This window comes from Anolis sagrei, chromosome 1, assembly GCF_037176765.1.
Source record: "Anolis sagrei isolate rAnoSag1 chromosome 1, rAnoSag1.mat, whole genome shotgun sequence".
Classification (NCBI taxonomy): Eukaryota; Metazoa; Chordata; class Lepidosauria; order Squamata; family Dactyloidae; genus Anolis; species Anolis sagrei.
Genome location: NC_090021.1, coordinates 282,430,156 through 282,443,620, shown reverse-complemented (window position 1 = coordinate 282,443,620; position 13,465 = coordinate 282,430,156). Strand labels below are relative to the sequence as shown.

General features: G+C 40.6%; 1 protein-coding gene across 8 annotated transcripts in view; it reads right to left on the bottom strand.

Moving 5' to 3' along the window:
* The window catches only part of RAD51B (RAD51 paralog B), a 349,885-nt gene that overhangs the window by 113,064 nt on the left and 223,356 nt on the right, over nucleotides 1–13,465 (bottom strand). For 2 of the 8 annotated variants that reach the window (XR_010908972.1, XR_010908973.1), the window contains one exon: nucleotides 12,295–12,401. The exons of the other annotated variants lie outside the window; for them this stretch is intronic. The gene's annotated coding sequence lies outside the window, so the exon portion shown is untranslated. The remainder of the gene's footprint in view (nucleotides 1–12,294; nucleotides 12,402–13,465) is intronic. 8 annotated transcript variants of the gene reach the window in all.

Here is a 13,465-nt window from a genome sequence, read left to right as displayed (position 1 = left end):
GAATGGCCTTGGTATATGCTGGTTTGAAAAGTTTTTTCTTTGGCTGTTTGGTGTGTGAAGTGTATTTGTCAATTGCCTCAAAGGGCTTAACAAATGTTTTTTTTTTCCCCTCTGTGGAAAGTATGTTGGGTAATCTCACTTGGGATGCTGGATTGACATCCCAGATTCCGGCCACCATGTTGGCTGCTAACTGCTATATCTCAGAAGTGAGCAACCTATGATCCTCTTACGAAGCAACCCTTATAGCCCCACAAGAATAATGAGGGAGAAACGGTTCTGGGAATTGCATCCAGTGACATCTGGAAGATTAGAAGTTGGCCCCCTTGCTCCAGCTAAAAATGACACCATATTGCCAGAAGAACTCAACAAGGCAGTCTTTGCAAGGCGGTATTTGATCAGAAGAGGAAGTCATACGGAGGAGGGAGCAAGCTTGTTTTTTGCTGCCCTGGAGACTAGGACGCAGAACAATGGCTCCAAACTACAAGAAAGGAGATTCCTGCTTCTTGGCAGGGGGTTGGACTGGATGGCCCATGAGGTTTCTTCCAACTATGATTGTACTTCAGCCCCCATAAGTCAATTCTGACAAATATTGAATTGTCAGTGCATGATGATGCAGGCAGCTTCTGGGATCTACTGGGTCTTCCAGAGGTGCTGGAGAATGTATTGTCATTGTGCACCAACTACCTGACTACAGCTGGATGACAACCTTGGCAGTTTCTGTCCTGCCCACCCAATTACATGGCTGTGTCAGCAGGAAATTGTGATGAGTATGTGCATGAGGGATATGTTCTCCTTCTTGTAGTTTTAATCGGCCAGTTAAACAGAATCCAACTTTCAGTAACCTACAGGAACAAACAATAACTAAAGTAAGCAGTTCTTCATAGGTATTATGTCTCCTTTTTTTCTCTATTGGACATGTTGAGAGGCATTGAGAAGGTGTGTGCAAAAATGAAATTGAGGGGCAGGGGAAAATGATTGAGAAAAATAAGGGGGGAAGTGCTCAAAGAAATATGAACAGACTGGAAAGATTTAGTGTCCCTTCCTTCTGGAGAGGCAAACTGAAGCTTAGATTTTGCTTAACCGCAAAAAGTAGTCAAGACTCCAAGAATGCTTCTAGGAGTGTGTGTGTGTAGCCTTGCCAGCCTGAAAAGGACATCCCAAGTGCAAAAGAGAAGAAGCGTTGTCTTTCTCAGCACAACTCAGTGTACTGTAGTGGTTTGATTGCTGGACAAGGATTCTGGGTGACACTGGGTAAGTAAGATTCTCTCAGCCTCGAAGAAAGAGAATGGCAAACCTCACTGAATAAATAAACCTTGCCAAGAAAACATTGGAGATAATTGCTTTACATCTGAATTAGAACACAAACCTTGAAAATGCTGCTATTCCATTACTAAACTGACACAAATAATAGATATTTCCCCTGAATATATGTTAAAAATTGTTGTTGATAAAAACTCAAAACTATATTTGCTTCCAGTGGAAAAAATACTGCCGACAAGATCATTCTTCTAGTCTTATCCCCCTAGTCTGTATTTAGGGTGGCTGGTTTTAGGATATGAAGAGACTTAAAGCTCCTGCATGCAGCCATTCCACACTGATTTTCAATTACCACCAATATCCTGTGGTTGTGCAAATCTTTACTTGGAGAACATCCGTGACACTCACAACTGTAGACATGTAGAAAAAGCAGTGTGGAACTTTCTCACAAACAGTTTAACTATTCATATGAAATCTCTTGGTCTTTTTAGAAAATATACCCAGAAACACACACTCATAATGTTAGAGAGCGCTGGTGATAATTCCCTTTTATTCAGTTGGCAGGAATATATGGCTTTCAAGTTGGCTTGCATTCTAAAAGGAAAATGTTTGTCGAGTTGGCAGGACATTCACTAAGCAGGAAGGTGCTTGTAGCTGGTCTCATTAACTAAGGTTACACAGGTGCTGCTATTTCAAACTGCAGAGAAAAATAAATTATCACTTGTTTGAAGGGGATAAAATACACACACACACACATATATATATTTAACTTAATGCTTGGATCCTTCTACTGCAGAGATGTTTCACCACAAGCTTGCTTCAGCCGTGCTGATTTCCTTCACCCAGCCAAACGTTGCAGTGAAATTCTTTAGTGACTTGTGGTTTCCCAATTCTTCCATATGCAAAGCTGAGGTCTGCTCAGTTCTTAGAACTAGTAACTAATTGTGTATGTTCTGGTAAACTTTAAGACTCAACGTGCCAAGGTAAATCTCACAGGCTAATGGGTCTAGGCTTTGGGATATATTATATACTGTCTTATAAAGTTTCACAGTTTTGTTATTTTTTTAAAAAGAAACACCTCTCCTCTTTGGCACAGAATGAGAGACCATCCCAATATATAATAGAAAAACCAAAATCTGATTTAAAAGCTATTATTGTGACCAGAAAACATTTAGCATAATGAAAGCCTAAAGCAGCATTTCTCAACCTGGGGGTTGGGACCCGGGGGGAGGGGGTTGTGCGGGGGTTTCAGTGGGGTCGCCAAAGACCATCAGAAAACAGATATTTCTGATGGTCTTAGGAACCCTTGGGAAGAAAAGGCTGAAAATGCTGCCGGCCATCCTCTTCCTTTTTGGAAACAGACGGTGAATCCTTCTACCAAACACCCCCCTCCTCTGTGATTTATCGGCCTCTCAGCCAAGGGGAGGGCTGTTTCTGAGACTCCAAGCGGGGAGTGGAAAACAGGCGTGCTTGGCATATGACAGCATGGTGCACATGTGTGGGTGAGGGAGAGCATGCGAAGTGGGAGGAAGGTTTCTGCCAGCAAGTCCCTTCAAGGCATGGGGGTTTTGTGTGGCCCAATTCTATTGTTGGTGGGGTTCAGAATGCTCTTTGATTGTAGATGAACTATAAATCCCAGCAACTACAACTCCCAGATGTCAAGGCCTATTTTCCCCAAACTCCACCAGTGTTCACATTTGAGCATACTGAGTATTCATGCCAAGTTTGGTGCAGAACTATCATTGCTTGAGTCCATAGTGCTCTCTGGATGTAGGTGAACTACAACTCCAAAACTCAAGGTCAATGCCCACCAAACTCTTCTAGCATTTTTGTTTGGTCATGAGAGTTCTGTGTGCCAAGTTTGGTTCAATTCCATTGTTGGTGGAGTTCAGAATGCTCTTTGATTGTAGGTGAACTATAAATCCCAGCAACTACAACTTCCAAATGACAAAATCATTCCCTCTCCCAAACCCCACCAGTATTCAAATTTGGGACATATGGGGTATTTGTGCCAAATTTGGTCCAGTGAATGAAAATACATCCTGCACATCAGATATTTACATTATGGTTCATAACAGTAGCAAAATTACAGTTATGAAGTAGCAATAAAAATAATGTTATGGTTGGGTGTCACCACAACATGAGGAACTGTATTAAGGGGTTGCGGCATTAGGAAGGTTGAGAAACACTGGTCTAAAGCAAGGCAGGTTATGTTGCTAGTGGAAATAGGCCTGAAGCAAATCATATCACCAAAATGCTCAAACTTGAAGAAAATCAGTTTTAGTGAAATAGTTACCTAAGGGACATTCTTGCAGGAGTTCCCACTTATATAACAATGCAAGAAACAGACCAAGTAACTGAAAGGGCAATGGGACATGAGGGAACATGAGTGTTGACAGCACTTCCAGGATTACAGATTATTCGTTGCATTCTCTGGTTCTGTAGTGGACAAAAATGCAAAACTTGAAAAAAAGTCCACTATCAACCTATTTTTAAAGAAATGCATGCCTTTCATTTTAGGTATCTTAAAATACAAAACCAATAAAGAAGCACCTCCAAAACAGCCCTTCTGAAGTGGTCTCTCCTTTCTCCTCACAGTACTTATTTTTCACTACCTATGAACAAGAGATGCAATGAAATTTGCCATAGCCTTGTTTGTTTAGCACTTCAAAACTTCTACATTTCAATCTCCTGCTTGCTTAAAAGAATAGAGCAAAGCTAGGTTTGGGGGAAGAGGCAAAAAAGATATACTGCAGTTCAGAATACAAGTGCATATACAGTAAGGGTTACTTCTTCTATCAATCTTGACAGTTTCTCTGTTCCCTTCAGAGAGATAACCAGGAAAGAAATTGTATCAGGGTTACTTACCACTAAGCAAAAAAGTCATGTTGGGAATGAACAAAACGATGGGGCAAATTAGATAAGAACATGGGAATAGTCTTGAGCTTGTGTTGATAATCCATTAGGTTAACACAACATCAAAAATATCTTCATGTGTTATAAATGAATATTGCTATTTTAAGGCACTTGGCAAACAGGGGACATTAAAGTCTGAAAATATTATTTGAGCACTCTATTGAAGATAATAGAGAACAAGAAACCCCATATTTGACAAGCTCTTTTAATACATAATGCAATCTTACACATATAGCTCAGAAGACATTAATCTTAACAGAGTTGTCAGGCTGAAAAGTGGAAGGAGGGCCTATACCTCCAATGCTTATATGGAAGAGGGGATTTCAGCAAGTGCTGCTTGTTACCACTGAAGGGATAGTCCCCCTATACAGTTTTCAATTTGGCAACCTTCAACAGGGAAGAATGTTATCTTTGGATATTTAGGTCAGAATTCTGTAGCTACAATACACTTGCATAGGGGGTGGCAGCAGAGTGAAAAAGGCTATGGTTGCAGCGGACGTGAAGAAAGTCAGAGCAGGGAGATGTTGTCTGCCTGTCCTGTTGCTGTTGCATAATCTCACAAACAAATCACAACCACCAGCACAGTGCACCAGCAGCATTCTGGCCATCCTCTTAATCCCAAATTGAATGTTACCCATCTTATCAGCACTCTGCGTCTAGTGATAAGGAGCACAGACTTTCTGGGAATGTAACTTCCTCGCACAACAGTCTGCATGAAATACACATTCTCATTACAGAAGCATTACTCTCATATCCAGTTATGCTACAGAAAGCCTTAAGTGTCTGTTTATTCATATCAAATGACCATTTCTGTCTGAATCCTGAAAGTAAGGCACATTAATATCAGTACCAGAAAAGGCCTTGACTGCTCCTCTCTTACCCCATATAAAGTAGCTGCACAGAATAACATCCTGCGGAAACTTACTGGCAGCACATGGGGTGCAGACCCCAAATTAATTAGAACATCAATCCTAGCCTTATCTTACTCAACCGCCGTGTGTGTCTGCCCTGTTTGGCACAAGTCTGCCCATGTGAAGCAAGTGAACATAGCATTGAACGACACATGCAGAATAATCACAGGATGTCTTAAACCTACACCCCCACCCCCGAATGTGCGACGGGAAGTTGCTGACAGCTGTGAGAGAAGTAAGGCTGAACACTGTGAAAGCCATCTACTGCATGGCTATCAACCTCCGCCCAGTAGACTCAAATCAAGGAAAAGCTTCACATCCCCCCAGAAACAGCAAGAGTATCCCTCTGGGCAGCTAAGCCAGGGAATCCCAACTGGGTGGCCCCCCATGAGGGTCTGCCTTCAGGAGCAAACCAAGAATGGGCAACTTGGAAGTCCCTGAACAGACTCAGAAGCGGAGTGGGTAGATCAAAAGATAACCTAGCAAAATGGCATTACCTAAAAGAATCCACCACTTTGTGTGACTGTGGAGCAGAAGAGACAACTCCGCATCTGTATGCTTGTCCACTATGCCCTGCCTCATGTATAGAGGAAGAATTGTCGGAGGCTACAGACAATGCCGTTGCTGTTGCCTGTTTTTGGTCAAAAGATATTTAGCCACTTGTGCTCCTTCTATTTTTATCAGTTTTATACTAATTTATGCAATGCTTTTGATACAAAATAATAAACCCCTCTAATGATAATTTGTAAAGTACAACTGGAAAACAGCTACCATGACTGCTACCAACATTTCTGCTGATACTTGCAAGATTTTACAGAATTTCATTTGTAAAAGTTGTAGTTCTAATACCTTTTATTGAACCTTTGTCCTCATATTGAGCAGTACACTGGTTCTCAGGATTATCTCCCAAAAATTGCCATCTTAGGTGAAAAAATAAGAACATACACACACATGCTCATCATTCCATATAATAACCTGACTGGATTGGCAACTGAATCTTTCTTCAACACTAAATTGTGTCCTCCACCACATGTTAGAGTAGGACTGGGGAAAGCGTGGCCAATTTGTCTCTCTCCTCCGAGTCCTTGCTTCTGGGTCTCATATTTACTGTCTGAAATGTCTGTCTCATTCTGCTTAAGTTAGATAAGGCCATCCTTGTTCCTACATCTTTTCCCTTCAAAACCACTGCTTAAGCTACTGCTGATCACTGACACTCTTATACCAATTTTATTTAAAATGCAAGCACACTCTCACAAATCTTTCTCCCACCCGGGACATTCCATAGATATATAAGCCTCACTTGCCTAGTTTCCAAAAGACCTCACAACCTCTGAGGGTGCCTGCCACAGATGTGGGCAAAACATCAGGAGAAAATGCTTCTGGAACATGGCCATACAGCCCAGAAAGCTCATTGCAAGCCATACTGACAAGCAAACATTTGTTTTCACCATAAACTGAAGGTGAGCTGATTCTGTAATTGGTCTTTATTAGCCTCTCATTTTTAAGTAAAAATAAAGTGATGTCTTAAGTTTCTTGTTATCAGGCAAAAAGTAAAAGGAAAAACAGTGAAATTTTACAAATCTAAAGGGAACGTAACTGCTGCTTTTGTGAACACTGTGTGACCTCTGCCCCATTTTTTTTCAGGCCTGATCCCAGACTTTTTCTAGCCAGCTGCCTAGAAACCACAGTAGGGGCTTAAAAGCACATGAGAAACAGTTGGTTCTAATCTTACAGGGAGGAAACTGAAGAAACAAGGTGGCTACTTATGGCAGAATGTTATTTTTTCTCCAGTGTCTGCCTGCATATTTTTCTAACATGTGTACTCTGTCACATTTCTATTTTCCTTGGGTAAATACCTCCAATTTGAATGAAAAGGGCCTGGGGGTCTTACTGGTTAAGGCAGCACTCACTTACCTTGATATGTTGTTTTTGAACAGTGCTTATATGCTTCAGATACAGTGGATGTGTTACAAAACAGGGGAATAGCTGTTGGTTTTACTAATACTGCCCCAGATGCTGCAAGAAGCAGTAACCAGGGCTCCATGGTTTAACCATCACCAGATGCAAGGGGCTCCTGGAAGGGGATTATGCCAGCCTATTCGAAGCAGCTTGAATGTCTGAACCATTTTTTTCTCCAGGGGGGGAGGGGGAAGAAAAGAGAAATCCATGGTAAAAAGCCCTTCAACATATTTCAAATACAGTTGAGGATTAAAGGTTAATTAATGTTAAAGACTCTTCTGTTTGGCCAGAAAGAAGCAACACTTCCTACTCTATGGGAATGAGCAGGGCCTTTGATGTCTTGCCAGGGGAATTTATTTAGATAGATGATCAAGAGAGATTACTTGATTGCACACTGCACTGTAGTGTTCAGCCCTCGTCTACCAAGAGAGCAAAGGAGAACTTTTGGGGTACTGTTCCTTTAACAGAGCAAGCCTGTGGTATAAAAACTCAGTTACATCTTCTTGCAAGCAGCTTTTAAAACCAGCAAACTGTTTTAGATCCAACCTTTCATGATATAAATAAATAAAAAAATATTCCCATAGAGATTTCTTTGAACTGTCTGGCATATATAGACTTTTGCCTTAACTACTTTCTCAACATTCCTTCCTGAAGAAGGGAAAAGCCAACAAGTTTTTTTTTCTAGGCAAACCATATGTGTGCACAAGAAGACAGATTTCAAGGGAATGTCCAATATTTTCCCTTCCCGTTGCTAAATGACTGACCGTTGAAGAAAGCTTTCATAATAAAAACTTTCTATAGGAACTAGGGCAAACACACCACCAAGCTGGACTTCTTACAAGTTCACATCTGGAGTACAGACACTAGGATATTAATGAATTTCCAGGTTTTTCTTCTACAGAAAAATAACCTAGGCCCTGCTTTCAGATGTAGATATAGACATTTCTGTTCTATATAATTTAACAGCAATACAGTACAAAACCTAGTTGTATCTTTAATCTACAGTTGGAACCAACCAACTGAAATTCACAGTTTATCGGGATTGACTGAAATGACATAGACAGATCCACTATCCATGTTCATGAGAACTCTGAAGAGACAGACTGGAGCCCACAAAAGCTTATCTAAAAATACATTTATTTATTTACTATATTTCTATCCCACTCATCTCACCCCGAAGGGGACTCGGAGCAGCTTACATAGTTTGGCACAATCTGATGCCGCAATTCCACAATATACAAACAATACAATATATAAACAATAAAACAAATAAAACATATAAACATTATAAAACTTTAAAACATAAAACCTAGTCCTGCCATCATCCTTTATGTTGCTACATTATGTCGAATCCATATTGCATTATCCCAATGCCTGACTGCATAACCAAGTTTTCACCCTTTTTCTAAAGACCAGGAGGGAGGGAGCCATTCTGATCTCACTGTGGAGGGAGTTCCATAGCCAAGGGGCCACCACTGAGAAGGCCCTGTCTCTCGTCCCCACTAATCACACCTGTGATGGAGGTGGGACCGAAAGCAGGGCCTCCCCAGAAGATCTTAACGCTCCAGCAGGTTCATAGGGAGAGATACGTTTGGATAGGTAAGTTTAGCTGGAACCATTTAGGGCTTTATAGGCCAAATCCAGTAGTTTAAATTGTGTTCAGTAGCAGACTGGCAGCCAGTGGAGTTGACCTAACTGGTGGGGGGGGGGGGTTGCATGCACCCTGTATGTTGCTCCGGTGAGCAATCTGGCTGCCGCCCATTAGACTACTTGGAGCTTCCAAACAGACTACTTGGAGCTTAGTCTTAAAGGTGCCAGAAAACTCTTTCCTTTTCTTCTTTAGATTGCATGATATAAAAAGTAGAGGGTGGGCAAGAGAAACATAAAACTTCAGGAATTTAGGTAGGAACACTCAACACTTTGCAAACTTTAATGTCACTTTAGTTAGACTGCTCAACTGTGGATTCTGGATTTCCTCCTTCATGGACCAGTGTTAGTATCTGGTTGATTAGGAGATCAAAGGAAATGATTATGCTAGCTATGTGTGGCCCATTATCGTTAGATCAGGAACAATGAGAAAACATGCATTTTTAAGTACACAAAATGCGATAATAATGTAAAATTCATTTCTGTAGCTTGAAGAAATGAAGAACCAATTTTTTCTACTCTTAAACTGGATATCAAGGGAGCTGAATTCAGACTATTTCTTAAAAGAGCCTCCAAACAAAACCATTTTAATTCTAGTTTTATTCATTTCCTAACAGCATGGAGGTAATACAAACCAGCGTATGTTAAAGAGTGTTCTTGCCACCAGGCCCGCCCTGAAACCATTTCCAAACAGGGAATCTAAAATTACCATATTTACTGCATCTGCAGTTGAGCCAAGTACAAATCAAGATGAATAGCTGTGACGCACAAGGTAGAGTGTAAAAGTATGCAGCTGGGTCTGCGAACAATATAGGCCCTTGGTGCTAAAGCTCCTCTAATGCCTTTCACAGAGCACAGAAACAACAACAAAGGGAAAGAAGGGGGTGGGAGGAGGCGAGGGAAAGCAAAATTCCAGTAAGATGAGTGAAGACATAGCTTAAATCCCAAGCTGCTCTGCTAATGGGCAATAGAAATAACTCACAAAGGGACAAGTAGGGAATTCAATTAATTAGCAATGTGGCTGCACTACAGGGAAGAAAGAAAGAAAAGAACACTGGCAATATCAGGAACGGCCCCATTCTGCCTTTCTTGTTACTTATTATTAAAAAAAATCCCGCAGAACACTCCAAGGGAACAAGTAGAAAGGAGGGATTTCAATAAGATGGGCCTCATTCTCAGGAGTGGCTCCTTGTAAAATGAACGAGGAGATGGTCCAGACGGAATTTCTTGAATCTAAGATGAAAGAAAATCCACCATGGCCTGTCCACGGCTTGAAATGCAATGAGATATCTCATTGCAATCTCTTCCAGTAATGAGCCTGATTACAAGAAGAATGTTATGCAATGTGTTGTCGAAGGCTTCCATGGCCAGAATCACTAGGTTACTGTGAGTTTTCTGGGCTGTATAGCCATGATTCAGAAGCATTCTCTCCCGACGTTTCACCCACATCTATGGCAGGCATCCTCAGAACCAACCTGGACACAGTATATTATTTACGAACACAGAAATGCTGGATCACTCTAACAACTACCATGGCAGACTATACAGAGAAGCCACTGAAATCCACAAGCATGTGGAAAATTTCAACAGAAAGGAAGCAACCATGAAAACGAACGAAATGTGTCTATCAGTATTAAAAAAACACCCTCTAAAATCAGGACAGTAAATGAAGAGCAACACTAAAAAAACTCACAAATTCCAGACAAGAATAAATCAGGGCCAGCTAAAACCATCGGCTGTGGAACGCCCTTCCTATGGAGGTTAGATCAGCCCCCTCGATAATGGTGTTTCGAAGAAGGTTAAAAACTTGGATGTTTGAACGGGCATTCGGATCAACAGTGCAATGAATGTGATGATTACAGGAATGGAAATATGGACAACGAATTGGATCACGATTCTAGTTATGAGATGCATTACGCTGTCGTATTGTTCTGTCAATTTTGTATACTATGCTCTTATGGTTTTAAATTGTTTATCACTGATTGTTTTTATCCTTGTTGTAAACCGCATTGAGTCGCCTGTTGGGCTGAGAAACAAGTAAAGTAAAGTAAAGTAAAGTAAGTAAAGTTAGAAGAGAATGCTTCTGGACTATGGCCATACAGCCCAGAAAACTCACAGCAACTTAGTATGTTATGCACTTTGCTATTGTGTACCTTCAATCTTCCCCCCACCCCCACCCCAATTTATGGTGACTTCTAAGGTGGCCTCATCATTAGCAAGATTTGCTAATGGCAAGATTTGTTCAGAGGCAGTTTGTCCTTGTCTTCCTCTGAAGCTAAGAGAGAATGCACAAATCTCAATTTCTGTATAACTGTTAAAGGCATTGGGGAGCCCCATGTGTCTGGATCTTCCTGCTCTTCTTAGGAGTGGGGTAAAGAAGAAGCAAAGTAATAAATGCATTAAACAAATCCAGGTATCATTAGAGTTTGCACCTTTTTTTCTCACAAAAACGGCTATTAAAGATGCAATTTAAAAAGGCAGCAGAAACATAATGTAGTCATATAGATTATGCACCTATTTCTCCACAACACATAGTTTTCCCTGCATAAATTCCCCTCATATTTAATCATATGTTACTGTTATGCTTGGAGTAAACTCATTGCTAATGCCAACCATCTTTGCTTCTGACAAATCCTGACTGGCACTAACTCAGTAAGAGATGTTAAGATTACTGGGAGAAGTGTGAGTGGAATACAGATCTGCATTCAACAGAGGAGGGCCACTATAAGGAGTTAGGGGACCGTATTAGCCCCTAGGGATCCCCAGATAGTTGCAGCTTTCCATAAAATAAGTTTCAAAATATCAAACAATATTGACTTTGGTGGGGCAGTAGAACGGCCTTCAGGACCATGTGGCCCATGGGCTGGTTTAAGGGAATGAGAGTGCAAACCTGTGGCATGGCTGAATTCTTTAACCATGGGTAAATATCGAAAAGGCACCAGATACCATCTGATTTTGGAAGCTAAGCAGGGTCAGCCCTGGTGAGCACTTGGAAGGGAGACTACCAATAAATACCAGGTGCCGTAGCCTATATTTCTGAAGAAGGAAATATTCCCTGCCTATGAAATTCATTACATTACCATAAATTGATAGGAATTTTGTTAGTAGACACACCCAACAGACACACACACTTTGCACAACTGCATTTTATATGTGTATATAATAATAATAATAATAATAATAATAATAATAACAGCAACAACAACAATAACCATCTGTCAGCTGCAAAAGGTCACCCTACTTGGATCTGCACGCATTATTTGCAGATACATCACACAATCCTAAACACTTGGGAAGTGTCCGATGTGTGATCCAATACAACAAGCTCAGCAAAAGGGAGTCAAATGTAGGCTGAAACTAACCCACATTAGAATAAAAAAGCTAGAGAGATGCTGTTTTGGGGCTAGTGGTGTGGAAATATCATAACTACCTTTCCTCTCTAATTGCACTTGGAAATTTGAAGAGAAGAGTTCAGCATTTGAGATAAGAATTGCTAACCCCATTTTTTGTTTAAGGACTGCAATTATGAAAAAGGTGTCAAATACTTTCAAAGCTGTAGCAAGCACTTCTAAACCACAAAATATTCAAAAATGTCACCACTAACCTTCTTCCTCAAAACAGTGAAGCACTGCACAGCTCAAAAGCAGGCCACAGGTTTGCGTTTGAGGTCTGAGGTTCCTAATCAGGTCTCTTGTTAGAAGTCCACTGCAGCTGAGTGGAAAATTTAAGGCATTGAATCAATAACTTATTATCTGATTCTTTGTCAACTGAACAAAAATATTCAGGATGCAACAATCTGCTAGATGAAAATAGTATGTGGAAATGGTGGGGGTTTTATTGTAGAATGTGGCAAAACAACTGCAAAATTTTGGCAGTGGAGGATATTCCCAATTTATGCAAGCATAAATCTATTCAAGCAGTCTGCAGAAAGGATTTTATTTGAGTTCCCTTCAAATGCTTGAGCCACCTGTTTGCATCAGTGTGGTAAAAAAGACGATGCAGAAAATCTGAAAAGGCATTGTGGTTTAGGTTGTCTGCATAGAATGAGGTTGTTATCCTACCCATTGGAACCATTGAGGAACCTCTTGGAATAGCTTTACTTCTGAATGCCATATAGAAGGCTGTCATATTTGGATGGTTCTCAGAGTTGCAGCTCAGTTAAAAGCATGGTGGAGCGTCCATTGTCAGCTTCAACTACTTGCTTCTCACATGCTAGAATGAAGGACTACAAACCTTATTCCCTGATCAATTGTGAAAGCTGTTGCATATTTTTCTGTGTGTTTCTTTTTTTTCATTCTTAGACTTTTGTGCAAAGAAACTAGTTTCGGATTTTTTTTCTGAATAACATTGGGCTTTCTGTGTGTTCGCTCACATACATAACAGAGTCAAAGAAAAATAGATCAGAAAGCAAACAATACAAAATTGCACACACAAGGCTCTTGGCCATGGTTACTTGCAGATCCCGGACGTGGCTATATTTTCCAGTGCTTTCTCTAATCTTGTAAGTGTTGCTGTTACTGCTTAACTGCTGTTTTCTGGAGCTGCAGCAAAAACTGGTATCAACTTACTGGTACTGATTGATTTTAATCTAATTTATAACATGTCTTCTTCTTTGAACAGACCTAGAACTCTAATGTCAAGGTAAAGGACTTTAACAATGATAAACAAATACCACTAGCAAAAATGATACACAGCCCTGGTAGCTACTACAGAAGGATAGGATAATAGAATCATAGTTGGAAGAGATCACATGGGCCATCTAGTCCAACCCCTTG